This window comes from Hemiscyllium ocellatum, chromosome 29 (genome assembly GCF_020745735.1).
Source record: "Hemiscyllium ocellatum isolate sHemOce1 chromosome 29, sHemOce1.pat.X.cur, whole genome shotgun sequence".
Lineage (NCBI taxonomy): Eukaryota > Metazoa > Chordata > Chondrichthyes > Orectolobiformes > Hemiscylliidae > Hemiscyllium > Hemiscyllium ocellatum.
Genome location: NC_083429.1, coordinates 3,334,920 through 3,357,257, shown reverse-complemented (window position 1 = coordinate 3,357,257; position 22,338 = coordinate 3,334,920).

Sequence of the window (22,338 nt, the reverse complement as noted above, 5' to 3'; positions counted from 1 at the left end):
TAGCTATGACGATATCAAACGGCAGGTAGGACACGTATTTGAAATGGTCTCCTCGTGTTCCTCTCTTTCTGTGCTATTTCACTCAGAGGGTTTTCAAAAATAACATAATGAGGGCAATGTGAATCTACACTATGGAATGACAAAGTCCTCCTCTTTGCACCACCGCTCTCACAGTCAGATTAGATAGCTGCTATTGCAGCTTTAGATCAAACATGAAGGACTCTCTCAGGCGTTCTGTCAGACTGCATGTCCCTTCACACAGGTTTCCAACTGGATACATGGGAAAGCCAACGTGTGGATATTGGAATTCAGGGACAGATTTCCACTCTGATGGGCTACACTTCTGGTCACATAATGTCTGATACCCTGAGACTTTCTGTGCATTCTTCCTACATTACGGTTTGAATCGTAATTGATTTTTTATTTCTGCACAACATTCGTTCATCATCAATATTCATGGAAACATTGCAACGTGTTCTTGGATATAGGAATGGTGAAGATTATTGATGAATGCAATATGTTTCATGTATCCAGTATGAACTTTCGGAAGGAATTTGGTGACGTTTCATTGATTCGAATTCTGTGCTGATTGAAGCTGATCGAAGGTAAAACCCTGCGACAGCAGCTTATAACATTGTCTGTCAACAACGCAGGAACCAACGGAAACGCATTTTTCAATGTCGTCTATTTTTTCACATTTTTTGTGTCCCTTTTGCATCCTTTTCGTGAACCAGATGCTTCAATAATCGCAGGTTCATGTCAGTTTCACATTGCCTGCATTAGCTTTAATTTCAGAACCAGACGGTTCAGGGAAATGAATCAGGGTGAGTGACTGAGCACAGGGTGGGGCAGCACATCACCACCAAAGATGCCACAGTGCTGTGGTTCAGTGATTACGACTGCTGCCTCAACTGTGTCCAAAGCTCGATTCCAGCCTCGGTCGACTGACTGTGTAGAGTTTGCACATTCTCCCCGTGTCTGCATGGGTTTTCTCCGGGTGTTCCAGTTTCCTCTCACAGTTCAAAGATTGTGCAGGTCAGGTGAGTTGGTCAGTCTAAATTGCCCATAGTGCATTTGTCAGAGGGGAAATGGTTCTGGTTGGCTTACTCTTCGAAGGGTTGGTGTGGACTTTTGGGTCCGAAGGGTCTGTTTTCATACTGTAGGGAATCTAATAATCACAGCAAAAGTAGAGCAGTTGAGTTAAAGTTCCCACGGCACGTGTAGGCCACGTGACAGTTTCGCTGAATGCGGCTCCAGTCGCGCAATTGGTCAGTGTCAAAGACTAAAAGGTGCATAACGTGCCAAGGTTGTAATTTCAATGCTTATCTGAAGATGCTGTTACTGACATTGACCAGGGATTTTTGAAGCATCAGACTGAAGGGCAGTTGAAAACAATGTTAAGTAAAGTAGCATTTATTTGAAAACTCCAGTTTCCGACGTGGGGAAATGTTTTGCCTTTATTAAACATGCCAATTATTAACCGAAAATCTGCAAATATTCCCCAGGTGAATATCCATCTGTGGATAGAGAAACAGAGGTGACGTTTTAGCTTAATGACCTTCCTCAAATGGCTGACCCAGCACTGGATTACATCCTGGGAAAGTCGGTATAAATTGTTTCATATCATTCCATTTCCTGTAAGCTGCACAGCTCATTAAACCAATTGGAAATATTAGATTTATCTCTTTGTGGAGTTTTACTGTTGTCACTAAACCTGGTAAAGGATCTGGGCAAGTAGGTTTGCTGTTGGGAGGAACAAAAAGCCAAAGTGGAATAAGGCTGATATTTGAGGGTGGCACAGTGACACAATAGTTAGCACTGCTACCTCACAGCGCTACAGACCCGGATTCAATTCCCGCCTCAGGCCACTAACGATGTGGAGTTTGCACATTCTCCCCATGTCTTCGTGGGTCCTCTGGGTGCTCCAGTCCCACGATCCAAAAAACGTGCAGGTTAGGTAAATTGCCCGTAGTGTAAGGTGAAGGAGTAAATGTAGGGGAATGGGCCTGGGTGGGTTGCGCTTCAGCGGGTCGGTGTGGACCTGTTGGGCCAAAGTGCCTATTTCCACAGTATAAGTAATCTAACCTTGACGCAGGATTTTTCAAGCGGAGATCAAAGAGTATTAAATGGACTCCCTTCCTTTTAGATTGATTATGACCAAATGTTCAAGAAAACAGATGGCAATGATGATGATATTTTCCATCGACAGGCCAAAGCTTGCTCACTAGAGGCACCACAGTATTGCAGATAAGGTGAGTGGAGGAGATGATAATCCGTGTGGAAACCTGAGACAGTGAGAAAATAAATCCCACGCTGTTGGTCTCACTTTTCTCATAAACCATTTAGTCAGTGGACTGAGCTAACCGACTTCCATTCAATGCAGAGCTAAACCAAACAGCTCGGTGTATTTACATTATATAGTGTTTCATGTTCAGTGAGTTGCTACACGTTTCAACTTCACCAGCACTTCTTATTCACAACATTTTCAGTTGCAGGTGTTACGCAATTTCTTTCCTACGAATGTCAACCAATTCGAGAAATTTTCCATTTTACATCCCAATCGAGGCAGCCCAGATTCATTGTCACTGTTTACTTCTCCCCGTGTCTGCGTGGGTTTCCTCTGGGTGCTCCGGTTTCCTCCCACAGTCCAAAAATGTGCAGGTCAGGTGAATCGGCTCTGTTAAATTGCCCGTAGTGTTAGGAACAAGGGTAAATGTAAGGGAATGGGCGTGGGTTGATTGCACTTCAGCAGGTCGGTGTGGACTTGTTGGGCCAAAGGGCCTGTTTCCACACTGTAAGTAATCTCATCTAATCTGATCTATTCTAATTAGCTGCTTGTGTGCCTGCACACGCTTTTCAAGTATTCTTGAATCAGCTCCTAAAATGTTTCTATTTCTGCAAATTCATCTCCGAATTCAATAATTCTCAGAATAAAATAATGCCTATTCAAAACTTCTTTATCGTGCCCTGCTGGGTTTGAAGTTCTAACCTCTCGTTTCCACTCACCAAAACGAGGGAATTCCCCTCGTATTTACTCTTAACAACTTCAAATCAGTTGGGTAACCTCTCTTCGAACTCAAATAAGTGTTTCCTGATTTCTCCCACATTATTCTTTACCTATGCCACCATCCCATTAAACCCCCTCTTTTCGTTTGTCGAGACATTATCTCCCAGTAAACCTCATTTCCATCATTTCCTACGTCATGGCATCATGGCCGTGTCATTCCTAACGTCTTTAAAGTCCAGTAAAACGCTGCCCATGTCTTTCATCATGTCTTTATTTACCTGTAAATTTCAACCTGAGAAAAGATGCTGGGTCTTTTTCAATGCAAGAAAACTCGCCACTAAGCTATGCAATCTTATTACCGACACAGGAAAGGCGGAAGCAATTTCAATTACAGCTGAAACGATTGGCTGCAACAGCATCGGGTCAAATCCCAGTCACACACATGACTGATGTTCTTATAGTTATTTCTTCTCAACGTGTACGGAAGTAACACAGTGAGGGATCAATTGCTATTGCCAGATATACATAAGGGGGTGTATGAAATGCTGAAGTTGTGAGATCAGAGCACTTTCTATTGACATAGACCATTCACTGTTCGAATCGCAGTCTTAGGAATAGACAGAGAGCGATTTTGAATGAAATTTGAGCAGGGAAGTTTACCCCATGACATAACACCAAATTATGTGGTTACCTTGTTGTTTACCACACTTTTGTGTTTTGTCTCATTGAGGATTTTGAAGTTGCCCCCTCTATATATAAGTTCCATGCTTTTGCACCATTACACAAAAGATGCTGTACAATAACACCCAACGCGGTTTCAGTCTACTTGCACAGATATGGACCCCTGGAAGCAGTACTATTCACTCTCCTCGAGTCTGGAACATAATTTGCTACATTCCAACTCTCATCTCTTTTCATTCCATCGGCTTATGTTCTTCACGGAGTTTGATTCAGCAGATATTGTCACTAACTCTGTTCTTTGTATGTGTTCAGATCTTGTGAGCAGAATATCACAGTTCATAACGCAGAAGTCAGACCATACTCAGGGAACCATACTCTGCTCTTGTTGATTTCATGAACACCAGGTAGAAATATCTATGCTCTTCAAAATTTACTTACCTGGTTTTCAGCAGCAAGATAAACAGTTTCAGGTTTCTGCTCTTGTTGTCACACGGACCAAGATTGCAAATGCTAGAACCAGTTTAGACTGTCCGCTCTCCAACATCTAGTTTGTCCCCGGAAGTGTTAAGATTATGTTCTGAAACGGATTCTTCTAAAAAGAAGAATCTTTTTATCAATTGAATTCTGGTTTATGGGCCCATCAGGTTCCCGCTAGGGCTCTGTGTTAGCGCTGACGGCAGCAGTTTACCGCGGTCTTCAGCTTTTTGTAGCATGCATCTTCGAGGATGACATCAAAAGATATTCACTGTTACTGTGTGATTCTCTACCAATGGAGACAGCTCTAACAATGGAGGCAGGTCAGTCCACGGGAATGGGATAAACAGCACCATCCTGCATGGGGAATTTCTGCAGTGTGGCCTGCTGATCAGATACAGTGCACTTTATCATTCAGATCATACCAGAGTGAGAAAGCTCGAAAAGGCCAATTGGTTACAGGCCAGCTCGGGAGTTACAAAATATGGGTTAAAGCGGAAACACTGGGGATTGGATCAGGTTTCGAGTGTTTGCTTGAGGCAGGAAGCAGAAAAAGATACACTGTGGGCGATTGGGATCTGACTACAGGAGCGGCAGATAGCTTGTACAGCGCAGAATGAGAGCTTTGAAATATTGAATTCTGATTGATAGGCCGATCATGCTTTCACTGGGCCACGCTGCTAGAGAAGATAATATATCAGTGTCTGTCGGAATTGTGATGTCACAGGCAAATATCACCGTTACACTGCAGGCAATTGTTTTTACCAATGTGACGATAGTCTGTGTGTAAAATAGTATCAATATTGAACCATTTCTCATCAATAATTCCATTCCATCTCCGTGTGATGTATTATCTCATTTCCACTTTACCTGTCATTCTGCCTGCACTGAAGTTGATTTGCTCCTTTTGCGTTTCTTTTACAGTCTGGGTGTTGTGATGCAGTTGTACTGATCCACATTCTGAAAGAATTTTCCACTTCACTTCAGCACGCCATAACTTCGCTATCTGATACCGTTCCCATTGTCTAGGTGTTACACTCTCGTCTCAGACACAGCCTGCCCTCACCCAAAATAAACGCTAAGCTCAGTCACACTGTGATCACTGCAATCCAGTGGTATCTTCACTCCGAGGTCATTGATTATTCCTAGGAAAAAGTTAGGTCTGCAGATGCTGCCGATCAGAGACGGGGGTTTGGTGCCAGAAAACCACAGCAGGTCAGTCAGCATCCGAGGAGTAAGAGAATCCACGTTTCAGGCATACGCCCTTCACCAGGCATAAGGATTGTGAGTCGAGACTGAGAGATAAATGGTAGTGGTGTGGCGTGGGGGGAAGGTAGCTAGGAAAGCGATCGTTGGATGAAAGTGAGGGACAACATGATAGTTCAGAAGAAGCAGTGATGGAATGGGTCCGGAGGGCGGTGCCAAGTTTGAGGTTTGGGAGTTGGAGGAATGGAAATGAGGAAACTGTTCAAATCCACACTTATCCCGTGAAGTGACGGAGTCCCGAGACAGAATGTATGATGTTCCTCCTCCAGGTATTGGGTGGTTATGGTTTGGCGGTAAAGCACGCCCAGGAGCTGTACATCTTTGACAGAGTGAGAGGGGGATTTGAAGTGTTCAGTCACGGAATGGTGAAGTTGGTGGGTGCGGGTGTCTCAGAGACGTTCTCTAAAATGACTGCAAGAGGGTGTCCTGTTCTCCCTGGTGCAGAGGAGAACAAATTCGTGCAATGCTTGCAGTAGATGACATTGGAAGTTGTACAGGTGAATTACTAATGGATGTGGACCCTTGGGACCTAAGACGGAGATGAGTGCAATTGTGTGGGCGCTGGTTTTACCAGTCCTGCGGTGGCAGCGAAAAATGCCAGTAGTGGGGTGTGGGATTATTGTGGGTGGTAGACCTGACAAGGGGTTCGTGGAGGGAATGGTCTTTGCCGAATGCTAATAGAGGTATAGAGGGAAATATATATCTGATGGTGGGGTGTGCTTAGAGATTACAGAAGAGGTGGAGTGTGATGTGTTTCATGGTGAGGTTGGTGAGGTGAAAGTTGAGGACCATGGGTTCTGTCCTTGTTGCGGGAGGGGTGGCGTTTAAGGGCGGTGGTGAGTGAAGTGGAGGAGATGCACTGGAGGGCATCGTCAACCAAGTCGGTAGGAGAGCAACTGGGACTTTGTGAGGGGGAATTCGTCATCCTGGGAAAAGATATGGTGGAGGCAGAGGATTTGGGAATGATGGATTGTGTTTTTACACGAGGTGCGGTGAGAGGAAGCGTAGTATTAGGAGCTGTGGGATTCGGTTGGCTTGTAGGATAGACTGTCATTAACCATTCGCTCGAGACGGTGATGGACAGGTCCAAGAAGGGGAGGGCAGTTACCTAGAAGATCCAGGTGAATTTGATGTCGGGGTGAAAGGTGTTGGTAATGTTGGTGACCTGTTCAACCTCCTCGTGCGACCATGAAGTGGCGCCACTGCATTCATCAATGTGTCGGTGGAACTAATGGATTGAGGTACCATTATGACTGCGAAAGACGGACAATTCCACATATCTGACAAACAGGCAGGCATAGATTGGTCACAGGCGGGTGCCCGTGGCGATCCCTTTGGTTTACAGGAAGTGGGAGGATTGGACAGAAGCGTTGTTGATGGTGAGGACCAGTTCAGCCAGGTGGATGAGGGTGTCGGTGGAAGGGGACTAGTTGAGATGGGGTGAGATGAAAAAGCAGGGGGCATGGAGACTTTCGTCATGGCAGATGGTTGTGTACAGGGACTGGATGTTCAAGTTGACGATGTCGCGTTGAGGGCCATGGAAACAGAAGTCTTGGAGGAGATGAAGTGCATAAGTGGTGTCACAAACGTAGGTGGAGATTTCCTGAACTGGGCAGACAGGAACGTGTTCAGGTAGGAAAAGATAAGTCGGGCCCGACAGGCGCAGGCTGAGCCAGCAGGTCTTAGGAAGGAGGTAGAATCGGGCAGTGTGGGGTTCATGGACAATGAGGTTGGAGGCTGTGGATGGGAGTTTCCCCAGAGGTGATGAGTTTGTGATGGTCTGGGAGATTAGGGCGCATACTCTACTGTATGTGTGACGAGGTGGCCGGGAGGTTAAGGTGATGGAGTGTTAATCTGTGGTGCTCTGTACGGTGGGTTCCAATCCCACTCTCGTCGTTACTTTCAATGTTGCTATTTTTGGATGATCACAGCTGTCTTACTGAAATTGGGACTCCAAAAGTCAGTTTATATGCATTGACTCTATTATAAAAGCACAAAGAATAATTTGAGCATGTTGCCTAAACTGCATTGAAATGTAGATTGAATTGGGATAATGTAAAGGAGCGTGATTTTCTTTTCCAAGTCAAGTTGCTATGAACTTTTATCGTATGGAAGAGATTCAGGAAAACCAAATAACGAGAGATGCGAAGTGCATGTTTAATGAAATGGGATTCTTCTTGAGTGTTTTGTACATGAAATTTTGGACCAGGTTGGGTAAAACTGATTCATCTTGGTGGGAAGAGCACAGCGAGACACCACAAAATAATGGAGATATTTCAAATGGTGCGGGGTGGGTGTCAGGGCACAGAAAACTTGCTGTAAATGCACAGTAGAGAATTGCCGATGTGGGTGCCGTGTATTGGCAGGGACAGACTTGCACATTTGTCTCGCCCTTTCCCCTTGCTCTCGTCATTTTTGAAGGCTGGGCATAAGACTCATAAAAACACAAGATGTGGGAAGCAAGCTCCCTCTCGTTATGCACACACAGGATGCATCACATTGAACAATTAACAACTGGAGAAGTCAGCATGTTAACTGCAGGATCTGAACGTAAACTGTGGATCAATAACCACAGATTAATGCAGCATAAACTTAGAAAAGATTTGAAGTGTCTTTATACCCATGTCATTAACAGACGTTTCGTTCTAATACCCAACATGGCTTTCGTGGGAAATCATGTCTCACAAGTTTGATTGATTTTTTTTGAAGAAGTAACAACGAAGAATGATGAAGGCAGAGTAGTAGATGCGATTATTTGGACTTCATGGGGGACTGATTAGCAAGGTTACATCTCACGGAATAAAGTTAGAACCAGCCATTTGGAGACAGAAGTGGCTCAAAGGCAGACGACTGAGGGTGGCACTGGAGGATTTTTTTTCAGACTGGAGGCCTGTGACCAGTGGATTGCCACAAGTATCCGTCCTGGGTCCTCGACTTTTTGACATTTACATAAATGATTTGGATGTGAGCGTAAGAGGTACAGTTAGTAAGGTTAGAGAAGAGACCAAAATTGGAGGTGTAGTGGACGACGACGAGGGTTACCTCAGATTTCAACATGATCTGGACCAGATGGGCAAATGGACTAAGAAGTGGCAGATGGAGTTTAATTCGGATAAATGCGATGTGCTGCATTTCGTGAAAGCAAATATCAGCAGAGCTTATATACATAATGATAAGGGCTTGAGAGTGTTACTGAACAAAGAGACCTTGGAGTGCAGGTTCATAGCTCCATGAAAGTGGAGTCGCAGGGAGATAAGATAGTGAAGAAGGCGTTTGGCATGCTTCCCTTCATTGGTCATAGTACTGAGTACAGGAGTTGGGAGTTCGTGCTGCGGCTATACAGGACATTGGTGAGGCCACTGTTGGAATATTTCGTGCAATTCTAGTCTCCTTCCTATCGGACAGATGTTGTGAAGCTTGAAAGGGATCAGATAGGATTTAAAAGGACGTTGCCATGGTTGGAGGATTTGAGGTTAGGGAGAGGAGTAACGGGCTGGATCTGTTTCGTCTGGAGCATTAGAGGCTGAGGGCTGACATGATAGAGGTTTAAAAAATTATGAGGGGCATGGATACGATAAATGGATATATTATTTTCCCTTGTATTGGGGAGTCCAGAACTGGAGGGCATAAGTTTAGTGTGAGAGCGGAAAGATAATAAGAGACCTAAGGGACAATCTTTTAACAGACAGGGTGGTACGTGTATGGAATGAGCTGACAGAGGATGTTGTGGAGGCTGGTACAATTGCAACATTTAAGATGCATTTGGATGGGAAAATGAAGAGCAAGGTTATGGAGGGATATGGGCCAGGTGCTGGCAGGTGGTATTAGATTGGGTTTGGGATATCTAGTCGGCGTGGTCAGATTGGACTGAAGGGTCTGTTTCCATGCTGTTCATCTCTATGACTCTATGACCACATTTCAAGGTGTATGATAACAATACCAATTCTGTTTTGAAATTGAGATTTGTTTTATCATTTTACACAGCGAACAAGTGCAATTTAAATAATACAAACCACGTTCCCTCACACGGAATAAAACTGTGATTTCATTGCAAACGTTGTCCTCTTTAAGTAGCAGTTACTCAACTTTAAAAGAAGTAATTTTTATTGAACGTTCATCAATTTACACCATTATCTTACTTCTGATTGACTGCAATATGCACATGCTAAATAAGGTTTAAGAAAGAAAGTATTTTGGAAATAATGATTCGGTAGTGAGGAAAAATCAGATTAGGTTCTCATGATGTGGATATTCTACCCATGGCCCCAGTGGTGGGAATGGTCAGTGGGCTGTATTTCTATGATGATAGAGAGGTGTGTGAGCTGCCAGCGTTGGGAGCTCGCACTTCATCTGGAGCAGCGTCTGTTGACATGGACTAGGGAGCATTGCAACATCAGACTTGAAGGTCAAACCACACCTGGAGCAGATTTTATTGACATGGAGGGCAGGGAGCATGGGTCTTCAGACTTGTTGATCTAACCTCACCTGGAGCTGCCTGTATTGACATGAGGCAGCAGGGAGCTTTTGAACATCAGACTGCGTGATCCAATCTAATTCGGAGCAGCGTCTGTTCACATCGACCAAGGAGCTTTGCGAGATCAGTCTGAAAGCTCCACCCTCACCTGGAGCAGCTTTTCATGACATGGAGCAGCAGGGAGCATTCGGACCTCGGACTGCGAGATCCAACCTCAACTGGAGCAGCTTCTATTGATATGGAGCAGTAAGGAGCTTTGCAGCGTCAGGTTGGGAGCTCCAACCTCACCTGGACCAACTTGTATTTACATGGAGGCAGAGGGAGTATCGGGACATTAGGCTGGGGAAAGGATATTAAACTAATTTCATCTGATGTAAAATAAATTTCAACAACTCAGATGTTAATTGATTTATGGAAAATTTTTCGTGGAAAAGATAAATAATTCTTTAGATATTGAAGACAAGTCCTGCAAATATTCAACTAAGGAAAACACATTAATACAGAGAGAAATGTGAGGGATGTTTCAGGTCTTTGACTTTTCTTTTCTGGCCGACTCACCAAAAGGACTTTTTCACTCGTTTTGTGTTATTTTGTTTCCTGCAAATACGGCCAGGTCGTTGATGTAATCTAAAGATGTAAATTATAGGAATATGTGATGCTTTGATTAGGCTGGATTTTACCTCGAATTATGATGGAAAAGCAGCAAAATAAGTTGTAATTGCCTCGATCAGCAGTGACCTCATTGATTGGCTGATCAGATTGCGAATGGTAGTTTTTTAAGGACAATTTGAAGTGAATTAATGAAGGTGATTATCTGTGTTTTTTGTTCACCTTGGGACTGTTACTGTTATTGCTCATGTCCTTGTTAAAACCACAGCTCTGCAGCGTGTAAAATCTCAGCTGTGCATCTGGCCAGTGGTACAACCATTCAGATAGCTGGCTACGGTCCAGACAGTTGGAGGTTCGACTTTTACTTGGCGCAAGAGCATTGTGGAGATTCATAACACATACAAGCTATTTTGTTTTGATACACTGCAATATAATATTTGGAATTTGCATGTCCACGAACGAAAATTCTTCACTGTCTTCGAACATTACCAAGAACAATCAGAGTTAAAAATCACACAGCACCATGTTGCAACGAACAGGTGTATTTGGAAGCATCAGCTTCTTCATCAGGTGGTTGACAACTGTTGGACTCTAATCTGGTTTTGCGTGATTTTCAAATTTGTCCACCCAAGTCCAACACCAACACCTCCAAGTCAAGGGTACCATCGACACCAGGAACGATCGGTTGAAGTCCAGATGATTTTCCAAAAGATTGCGCATGTTGACACATACACCAAGTTTCTGCAGAAACACGCCCACCTGAAGAAGGAGCGGCTCTCTGAAAGGTAGTGCTTCCAAATAACCCTGCTGCACTGCGCTGTGATGTTGTGTATTTTTTAATTTTGTGTACCCAACTCAAGCACTGGCACTTCCATATTGTAGAAAACATCAGTCATGTCCCAGCGCTGTCAGAGAAGGCAATCATGAAAGAGCACCACACATTGCTTATAGGTACGTTCCATTTTCAGAAACCAACTTACTCAATCGCTGCAGCTTCTGTGTATGAAAAGCACAGAACGTAAATAGCTGAGACTCAGTTTTGACGGTATTTTGAAACTCTTTGGAAGTGGAATCAGAGGAGAATGAAGGACGAACTGTCCGACTGTGCAGAGAGGAGGAAGGCACTTTTCCCTTCTTTCAAGAGATGGGGTATTGACTGATATAAGGCATTAAACAGATTCCTGGTAGAACTGCTCTCTCTGCGTCGGGAAAAGAAGTCCTGATTTTCTGAACGGTAATGAAACACAGGCCACTCAGTTAAAGTGCCGAATACTAACCACTTGACCACCAGGGATGAGGGCAGAAACAGTTGCACCGTTTCTTCATAAAACAGTTTTTGGAATTATGTCACTTCAGATATGTTTCCCCTCAAAAATGACTGAATTATTGAGTGTTTACAGCACAGAAAAGGGGACCATCATCTCACTTCCCAGCACTTGGTCTGTAACTTTGTAAACTCTGACGTTTCACATGTGAAAGTCAATGCTAATTTCACTGGAGCGTTTAAATCTCGTAAGACACAATAAAAAGGATTTTAGTTTGAGATGGGAACAATGTGTTCACACCCAGTCGGGGAACTGAACCTCGTTTTTACCCACAAACTGACGCACGCAGACATATTTTACCAAGAGTGACACAGGCCTCGGAAAATACAAGCAGAAAGTAAGATTTAACCGAATTGGCTGATATTGTCCCATTTCAGACTTCAACACCAGTGTCTGTTTACAACAAAGAAATGAAGCATTCATCCCCTCCATTCCCAGTGTTACTTGCCCATTGTTTGCTCATCACTCTGTAATTTAAACTGCTTCAGCTCGTTATTGCTATCAAACTGGATCATTGCTCACGCCCGCTATTTCCTGTCCTACCGGAAATTTCCTCAAGTTCTTGGAACAAAAAACAGGAATGGGCTATTTCAACATTTTTCTAGTTTACAAGGCGAGTGTTATCACCACTGAGCCAGCATATTGCCAGCTCAGACGTAAGGTCTCATACTTTAGAAACTTCAATGCAACAGATGATTGGTTAGCCTCAGTGTTGTAAGCCAAACAACAAGACTGGAATAGAACCGAGGGCATCATGCACAGAAGGATAGGAGAATAGAATGACGAATCTCATGGTGACCAGGGTGGTGTTAACAGAAATCTTCCCTGGTAGTTTATTGATGAGGATTCAAAGCTTTCATTGTAATGGCTTGTTAAATGTTAACGTTTGCAGTAATCAATATGAAATACTGCCTGATCTTTAGAAGCAGAATGATATTGTGCAGCAGTCAGAATTACATCCCTGCATGTTATAGTTCCACATCAGCAACGTCAGCTGCAATTGCCTGACGTTCAATCAGTTTAAATCAAGAACGAAGGGGGCATCAAGCAAGTGGAAGGGGAATAGTGGCTTGTGAGAGTTCATTTCATGCCTAGTGGAGCCAGGTTCAATCTACAAACTGAATATCGGTTTTCCTGTTTACCTTGGTATACTGATCACTCCGGATCAATTACCCACATTATCTGCCCTTTGTGTGTTGTTCTTTGTTCATTTCACCTCGGTTCCGGGGGGAACACGCATTTTTAATTTGGCAGATTTCATTCAGGTCTGTTCAGATTCCTGTACAGACACAAGATTCAGGTTGAAGCAGTCACGTGTTTGTACTTTCACTGACACTCTGTCTCGCCGGAAGCTCATACCTTCCCCTCGCTGATTCCGACAGCACTGTCCTTCCTGTGACATGTCCCATGGTGAATGGAGGACAGGCATTAATAACCAGCACTTGGGAATGGAGCGACAGTTTTTAAAACATCTACGATGCCCCAGCGAGGAATCGAGTTTCTATTTCCTGCATAATCTGCTACGACAATAACCACTATACTACCGAGGACAACAGTTTCAAAATAGATCCTTCAGCCAGTTGTGGCTCCATTTGTCAAAAACAACTGCTTAACGACCAGAATCGTTTAGCCCATAGCCTTATAGGTATTGGCAGAACATATTCACATCTGAATATTTCTTCAGTTTGTAAGGGTTCCTACCTCTCTGACCTGAACAGACAGTGTGTGTCAAATTCCAACACGTGCCAGTCTATAATGCTTTTCCACACATCTACTTAAAACTTTCTATCTTTCTCATTAAATTTCTGGCCCCCTGTGATCGATCTCTCCATCGATGGGAAACGCTTCTTTCAGTCAACCTGATCCATTATTTTGTATATCTAAACCATGCTTTCTCACAAACCCCTCTGCATGGTGACAAACAACCCTGTCTCTCTTCATGACGGAAAGTCTTCAGCCCAGACACTATCCGAGTGAATCTCTCCTGCACCTTTCCCAGTGTGATCACATCCCTGGATTTATGTGAATTGCACACAATAGTTTAGGTAGAGCTGAATGTCCCTTTTGCATTCTGCAGCATTTATTGCCTTGCAGTCTGGAAGTGACGTTGAGGACAGATCAGATAAGGACAGCAGTTTCCTTCCCTCAATGATGTCAGTGCAACAGGTGGGTTTTTAAGACAACGGATTTAGCATGATCTTAATTCTACCATCGAGGTGGTGGGGTGGGGATTGAATCCATCTCCTCAGAATATCATGTGGTTTTCTCTGTTAACAATCCAGCGATAATACCACTGGGCTATAGAAAAAGCCGTCGTGGCTGATCTTTTCCAATAGTCTCTTTTCCCCAATTATTCTCTGTGCCATTTTATTGAACCTCACGCTCCAATAATCTCTGGTCCATGTCAGTAAAAGCTGTAAAAAGAGGATGGATCTCACAGCCACGATATCCAAACAGATCGAAAGATTTGAAGGTGTCAATGAAGAGGTTGGGACATGGTAACCCAGCAGCAGTGAGTCCAACGGCACAGACTGCACGGTATCAACGTGAAAGCATATATTAGATTGTGATGTGCCTCAGTCAAATGAAACGAAGGACAGAAACGAGAGTTAGGGAGAGTGGGGGGGAGAGACATCTTCCAGAACTTTTGGGTTTAAATTCTGACACATGAAACGCAGAAATATCAGAGAACGAAATTAGATGGAAAACAAATCATCACCTCGGAGAATATTATCATGTATAAATGATTAATTTCTTACCATGTATCACCAAAAGTAAAACGTGGAGAGAACTGACCGCCATGATGTGGATTCGAGCCGAGGTCGATGCAGTCACAACGCAGAATACGAACTGCTTAATGGTTACAGCACTCCACAGAGCACGCTTGCAAACTGTAACCAGTATGGTAGCAGAGGAAATGTCAGTGAGAATATACAATATCAGGACTTAGCGACAGGCATGTGGGAACTCAGAATGGGCTGAATATTTAACTTTTACGTCCTCTGAGACTGTGGAGAATGAGAGTATTGGAGAATGTGATTAACGAAACTCTCCAAACATACATTGTTCAAATGTATGCTTCAAAAGCGTTATAGTTGAACATCGGTTACTTCATCACTTTGCCCACACAAGGCAGTACCAACTGCTGCAGGCAATCACATATAATTGAGTTCCAGACCCGGAATCAGAGAAACTGTGTGAAGCAGCCACAAAGATCCAATTGGAAATTGGGATGTCATGACGGGGAGAGAAGCGTGTATTTCCGAGGTTGAGACTGCTCCTGGTCAAAAGCAGTGCAGAAGGGAATACTTGCCAACATTTATAATATTATAAGCAGTACGTGTTGCTGAGACAGCCGATTGGCGCATGTAAAGCGTGTTGACTCTTTCACTTCGGGGTGTCAAGGTTCGAAATTTCATTTTCCTATTTGGATCAGTATTTTTGACATTGGCAGTAGCAGCTGCTTTTGCTCGCCTCAGCTCAAAATCAGCTTCTTGTTCCCAGTAAATGCTAGAACCTAGAGAAAGTGGTGTTGTGGTTATATAATAAACGAGTCATCCTTGGGGACTCAGTCACGGAACTAGTAATGTTAAAGTTTGACGAATAAAACCTGCAATGAAAGCCTGACCTCAGGAACAGGGAACATGAATTTAATTTCCTGCAATCCCACTCATGTATGTCCCTTATGCAGGGGATGCTACCATCTTTACCTGATCCTGCCTACTTCTGACTGCAGGATAGAAACAACATAGGTGACCCTTAATCCGAGAATGCTGTGCCTCTGGGAAACAGGCCATTCGGCCATTCCAATAGACACCATCCTTCCGAAGCACATTCCATTCCCCTTCTTTTCCATGACTGATCCGAGTAACCTGCACACCTTCAGACTGTGGGAGAAAACTCACACAAGCAAAGAGAGAATGTGCAAACTGCACACAGTCACACGAGACTGGGATCGAATCCATGTCTCTCGTGCAGCGAGACAGCAGCAATTAAGTATAAACAACGAATGTTGTGATGGCCAATCACATCCATACCCTATGGGCATATCAGGGAGAATAAAAGCACATTCACAACATGGACAACGGGACTTGCGTCTGCGTGGATATGATTTGAACCCATCGTTCACCCTGGGTAGATACAAGGACACCTATATCACAAAGATACCAGGGCAATGCGGGATTCAATTACCTGCTGAACTTGAAACTTATTTACTCATTCAAAATGAGGACAGACTGCTCAACATTTCCCAGTGTGGGAAGGGTTCAATGCGCAAAAGAACCTCCGGAGTAACCAACAAGATTACATATCCCAGAAGGAGATCAATTAAACATTCAATGCAGCTGTTAATCCCTACCAGCTGCCAGTTCCATAGCGCCAAAGTCATACACTCACACAGCATGAAAACTGCCCTTTCACTCCAACCAGCTCATGCGGAACATAATGCCAAACTAAACGAATCGCATCTGACGGCTCCTGCAACTGTTGAGTGTTAAGAGTGCCATTGTGATGTTATTAATGCATTGTTAATATGAATGTCCAGATATAACTCTGTGGATTCGGGTTCAAATCCTGCCATGGCAGATGCTCGAATTTTATTCCAATAAATACCTAGAGTTGAGGCGTCTAGTGATGATGTTGAATCAGTTGTTATAGATCTGATTAACTAATGCCTTTTAGGGAAGGAAAATCCCATACTTATCTGATCTGGAGGGCTTATGACTCTAGATCCATAATATCGTGTTTAATTCTGAACTTCACTCTGGGCAATAAATAATGAACTAGGAATGAGTGAATAGCTTTTTTTTAATCCCACTGAAACTTTCCAATTCATTTATCGATCCAAATACCCTGTAAATATTGTAAATGTACTTTCATTCATCACTTACTCAGGAAATGAATTGCACACATAATCCATCCTCTGTTAAAACACAATCTCTCATGTCTTATTTTAAATCTCTCTCTTTTCACCTAAAACATGTGCCTTCTCTTCTTGTAGTTACCCCTCTTTGGAGAAAATTACAGTTACAGTTAACTCTATCCGAACTCGCAACAATTTATAAATTTCTATCAGGTAGCCTATCAACCTCCAGTGGTCGAGTGAAAATATTCTCAGTTGAAAATGTGTTGCTGGTTAAAGCACACCAGGTTAGGCAGCATCCAAGAAACAGGAAATTCGACGTTTCGGGCATAAGCCCTTCATCAGGAAATATTCTCAGCCTATCCATACTTTCGTTATAACTCAAACATTCCCCACTAGCAATCTGCTGGTGTATGTCTTCTAAACCTACTACAGCTGAATAATTTCATTGCTATTACTGGGCGACAAGATCTGGATGCAATATTCCAGAAGAGGCCTGACCAATGTCCTATTCAACTTCAACATAACGTACCAACTCTTACGCTAAATGGACTGAGCAACGAAGACAAGATGGCAACTTTTTTAACCATTCTGTCTATATGTGAGCAAACTAAAAACACTTATGTACCTGCATCCCCGACCTCCGTGTTCCACAACACTACGCAACGCCCTATCAGAAATTGCATAAGTCCTACTCTTATTTGATGTAGCAAAATACAGTACCTTAAATTTGTCCAGATTGAACTCCATGTGACATTTTTCAGCCCAAAGGCACATTGAATTAAGATCCTTCTAAAATCTTAGATCACCTTCTTTACCGTCTCCAATTCTGTTGTTCTCTGCAAGATTATGAACCATCTATCAGTTCCAGTCTTTTCTCATATAGGTCAATGATTTATACTTATTTGCCGTGGCCATCATTTAGCAGTTTGCAAATCATATAACAATTAGTCATGTAGTTAATCATGAGGAAGAAAGCCATAGACTGCAGGGAGATTGGAAACAATTGGCAAGTAAAAGTGCTGAAAGGAATCGAATCCAGTGAAGCGGATGCTAATAAATTTGAGGAGGAACAATGATAAAAGTGTGAATACCAAGTGGTTTTCAGTAATAAAAGCGAAATTGGAGTAGGCATTCACGAATTTTTGAAGGTGATTGGACAAGGGATCAAGTGGTCTCGAGGCACTGAAGATAATTTCTGATCTTCACCGCAGGTGGGAATATAAGAGCAGGGAAGTGATGCTGTAACTTTAGCAAGTGCCTGTTCAGAGAAGAGTCAGAGGACAACCACAAGTCTGGTCATTGCGTTAATCTTTTTTTTCAGAAGGATGATGAAATAGAAGCTGGAGGGTGGAAATAGACAATTTGGCCCATCAAGTCTGGATCAACACTCAATCTGATCTTCGCTGAAAATTCTGCAAGTCAGACTGGCACGTACCTTGGAGGGGAATTTTCAGTTGGAAGTCATTTGATGCATAAGTCCATAAGACAAACGAGCAGGAATTAAACCATCAGCGCAATATGTCTGCTTTGCCATTAGATCATGGCAGATACTTTTCTAAACCCAATTCTCCTGCTTTCGCACCATAAACCTTGATCCACTTGATAACCACGCTGCTACATATCTCAATCTTACATATAATCAATGACCTGTCTGCCACAGAATTATCTAGCAATGAATTCCATACATTCACCACTGTCTGGCTGAATAAGTGTCTCTTATTACTGCTCTCAAATGTCTTCCCAGTTCTCCAAGGCTGTCCCTTTTCGTTCTAGACTCTTCTAAAAATGGAAACACCTTCCCAGCATCCACTCTGTGCCGACCATTCACGATTTTACAAGTACCAATTTGATTTCCTCGTATCCTTCCAAAACTCGTCGAATATAGACCCAGAGTCGTCAAACTTTCCTCATGTTTCAAGCTTTTCGTTCTTGGTACCATAATCGTGAATCACCTCTGAACACGCCCCAGGACCAATGCATCCTTCCTCAAATTTGAGGACCAAACGTACACACAGTAATCCAGTTGTGGTCTGACCAGACTCTTTAGAGTCTCGGAAGTGCATCCCTGCTTTTATTTTCAAGTATTCCAAAAAATAAATGCCATCATTGCAATTATTTTCCTAACTACAGATTCGACATGCAAGTTCATCTTGAGAGAATCCTGGGCCAAAACTCTCAAGTTTGTGCACTACAGACATGTGAACCTTCACCCCATTTAGATAATAGACCGCATCATAATTCATCCAACAAGAGTGCATCACCGCACACTTTTTCACACTATGCTCCATCTGCCATTTATTTTTTTAACGCTCCCTACATGTACATATCCTTCTGCAGCATCCCCGCCTCCTCTATGCTGCCTGTCCTTCTACCTTTGCATTGTCTGCAAATTGACACACATTGCCCTCAGGTACATTATCTCGATCGCTAAAGGAGAAAATGAAAAGTTGTGGTCCCAACACTGCCTTGATGAACGTCACTTGTCACTCGTTGCCATCCTGAGAAGAATCCTTTTGTTCTGTCCTGCCAGTGCACCTTGTCTCTGACACCATTGGCCGTTATCTGAATCAGTAGCCTCCTTTGCGGCAAATATCAAAGGCGTTCATGAAGCCCAAGCACATAACATCCATTTGCTCTCCTTGGTCTACCTTCCTCGTTACTTCTTCAAAGATGAATTCTTGCAGATTTGTCAAACATGGCCTCCCCTTGTTTAAACCATGCTGAATTTGCCTTACTTTAACATACACTTCCAAGTATTCAGAAATTTCTTCCAACGCAATGGATTCCAGGACCCTAACCACAACCAATATTTCGCTGATGGTCTGCAATTTGCCATCTTTTGTGTTGTTTCTTTTTAAAATGGCGTGTCACGTTTGTGACTCTTCAGTCCTGTTGCATCCTTCCTGATTCTAGCGATTCCTGAAAGTTCACCACTAATGTATCCATTATTTGTTCAGGTGCCTATCTCAGAACTCTTGAGGGTACTCCATCTGACCCAACGGATTTATCCACCTTCAGGCCATTCAGTCTTTCTTGCACCTTCTCAGTGATGACCACTAGAATCACCTCTGCTCCCCCATCCTCTTGGGGTATAATTCATATCTTCCACTGTGAAGACCTTCACAAAATAATTTTTACGGTTCCTCAACAATTTTCTATTCCCCTCTACTATCTTTCAAATGTCATTTTCCAGAGGCCCATTGTCCACTTCTACCTCTCTTTTGCGTTTACATGAATATAGAAACAACTGCAGTCTTCCTTTATATTCTCAGTTATCTTAGATTTAATCTTCTCCCTCGTCATTTGTTTTGTTTTTGTCCTTCGTGGGTCTTTGTGAGCTTCCCAATCCTCTGATTGCCCACTGCCCTTCGTCACATTATATATTTTCTCTTTTCCTTTTATACTATCGATGACTTCCTCAGTCAGCTATGGTTGCCTCATCCTACCTGCACCATGCCTCCTTTTCCACAGGATGTTTCTACGATGTGTCTGCTGAATTACGCTCAGACACTCCTGCCATTGCATTTCCTCTTTCCTGCTTTCTTGCTAGGCTCCTTTCCTCGCCAATTTCATCCAGCTCCTCGCTCATGTCTCTGTAATTGCCTTTATTCAACTTTAATACCGTTACAGCTGATTGTATATTCTCCCTCCCAAATTGCAGGGTAAAATCAAAAATATTGTCATCACCACCTCCTAAGGGTTCCTTCACCTTCAGCTCCCTTGTCACGTCTGCTTCATTGCACAACTCTAAATCCAGTATTGCCTGGTCCCGACTTGGCTCCACCACAAGCTGCTCCAAACATCCATCTCGTCGACATTCCAAAATTGAATTGAATTGAATTTATTTTCACGTCTTCTGAGGCACAGTGAAAAGTTTTGTCTTGCGACCAATACAAGCAGATCGCAGTGTTAAGTAGCATAGATGTATAAATAATATGTAAACATATAATTGGTTGGCCTTTGGGAATGTTCGGGCCGTGTTCACGACTAGGTGTGTCTCTGATCTTGAATGGTACAGATGCCATGCCAGGTACTGATGCATCCGGACAGAATGTTCCTTGTGGCGCACCTATAAATGTTGGCAAATGTATTCGCCGTGGTGCTTCAAGTGATCATCGATTTTTTTTTTTAAATTCCACCACCTCTAGCGAAATGTCATCATCAGTCATATATCCCTCTCCCATCCCTGTCAACCATCCACAGGGACCATTCCCTACAGGAAACCCTGTTGCACTTTGTCTTCACTCTCAACACCTCCCACAACTCGCCCCATGGAGTCTTCCCTCTGCCTCGCTGCTTTTGTGTCACATTAATGCATAGAACCTAATACCCTAGCAGAAGTAGGCTGTCGGCCCTTCAAGCATTCCCTGCCGTTCAATGACAACATTGCTGATTTTTCTGAAGACTCAAATCCGCTTAATCGCCATTCCACTGAATTCCTTATTTCATTTATTGTTCAAAAGAAGTATAGCTCTTAGCTTTAAAAAGTTTTATTGAACTAGCGTCAACTTTTTCGCTGGGCAAGGTTTTCCATATGTTAACATCCGTGTGGGTGAAGAAGGTCCTTTTTCACTCAGTCCTAAATTCGTTCCCTCTAATCCAGACGCTGTGCCCTCTTGTCCGAGTTTCGCCCGCAAGTGGAAGCATTCTTTCTAATTCTATCTGATCTTCTCGGGACAAAGTTTCATGTTTCAGTAAAATCCCCCCCCCCCCCCCCCCCGTCATTTTTCTCAATTCGAAAGAAAGTTATCCTATACTACGCAGTCTCTCTTTATAGACCAACTCCTTCAAGTCCGGAATCAACCTAGTGAACAGCCTGTGCACCGCAGCACCCCCGCCCCCCCCAGCCCCCACAGTGCCAGGATATCCGTTCTCAGGTAAGGGGATTAGGAGCGCACGCAATATACCAATGATAGTCCCACAAGCACCTTGTACAGCTGCAATATAACATCTCTCCTTGAACTTTCATGAACCTACGCTGCATCTGACCAGATTCTATCGAGATGCCCTGCCAGGTCTTCCTTAATAATAGACTCAAGCATCTTCCCCACTGCAGAAATTAAGCTAACAGAACAATAATTCCCAATCTTTTATCCACCTCCCTTTTTAAACATTGCTGTTACATTAGCTGTTTTCCAATCTGCTGGGACTGCATACAGTGAATTTGTAAATTGCCACTAGTGCACTTGTTGTTTCTCCCGCCAATCTCCTTTAATACCCTGAGATGCATTCCCTCATTGCCAGGAGACTTGTCGATCCTCAGCTCCACTAGCTTGCCTAACATTATCTCTTCCATAATAATCTTTGTTTCCACGTCCTCGCCTATATTTGTCTCTTTGTCACTTACTGGCCTGTTATTAGTAACCTCCACTGTGAAGACAGACACAAAATATCTGTGCAATGCTTCTGCCAATTAATCACATCGTAGAACTAAGTGCCCTTTCTCATCCTCGAAAGGACCAACCGTTACTTTAGCGAAATCTTCTTTTTCGAATTGTATTTTTATAGAAACGTTTGCTATCCGTCTTTGTATTCTATCCTAGTTTCTTCTTCCTCATGTTTACCTTTAAACTTTTCCCAATCTTCCAGTTTCATGCTGTTCTTGGCCACTAAGCATGCCTTCCCTTTCACTTTGATA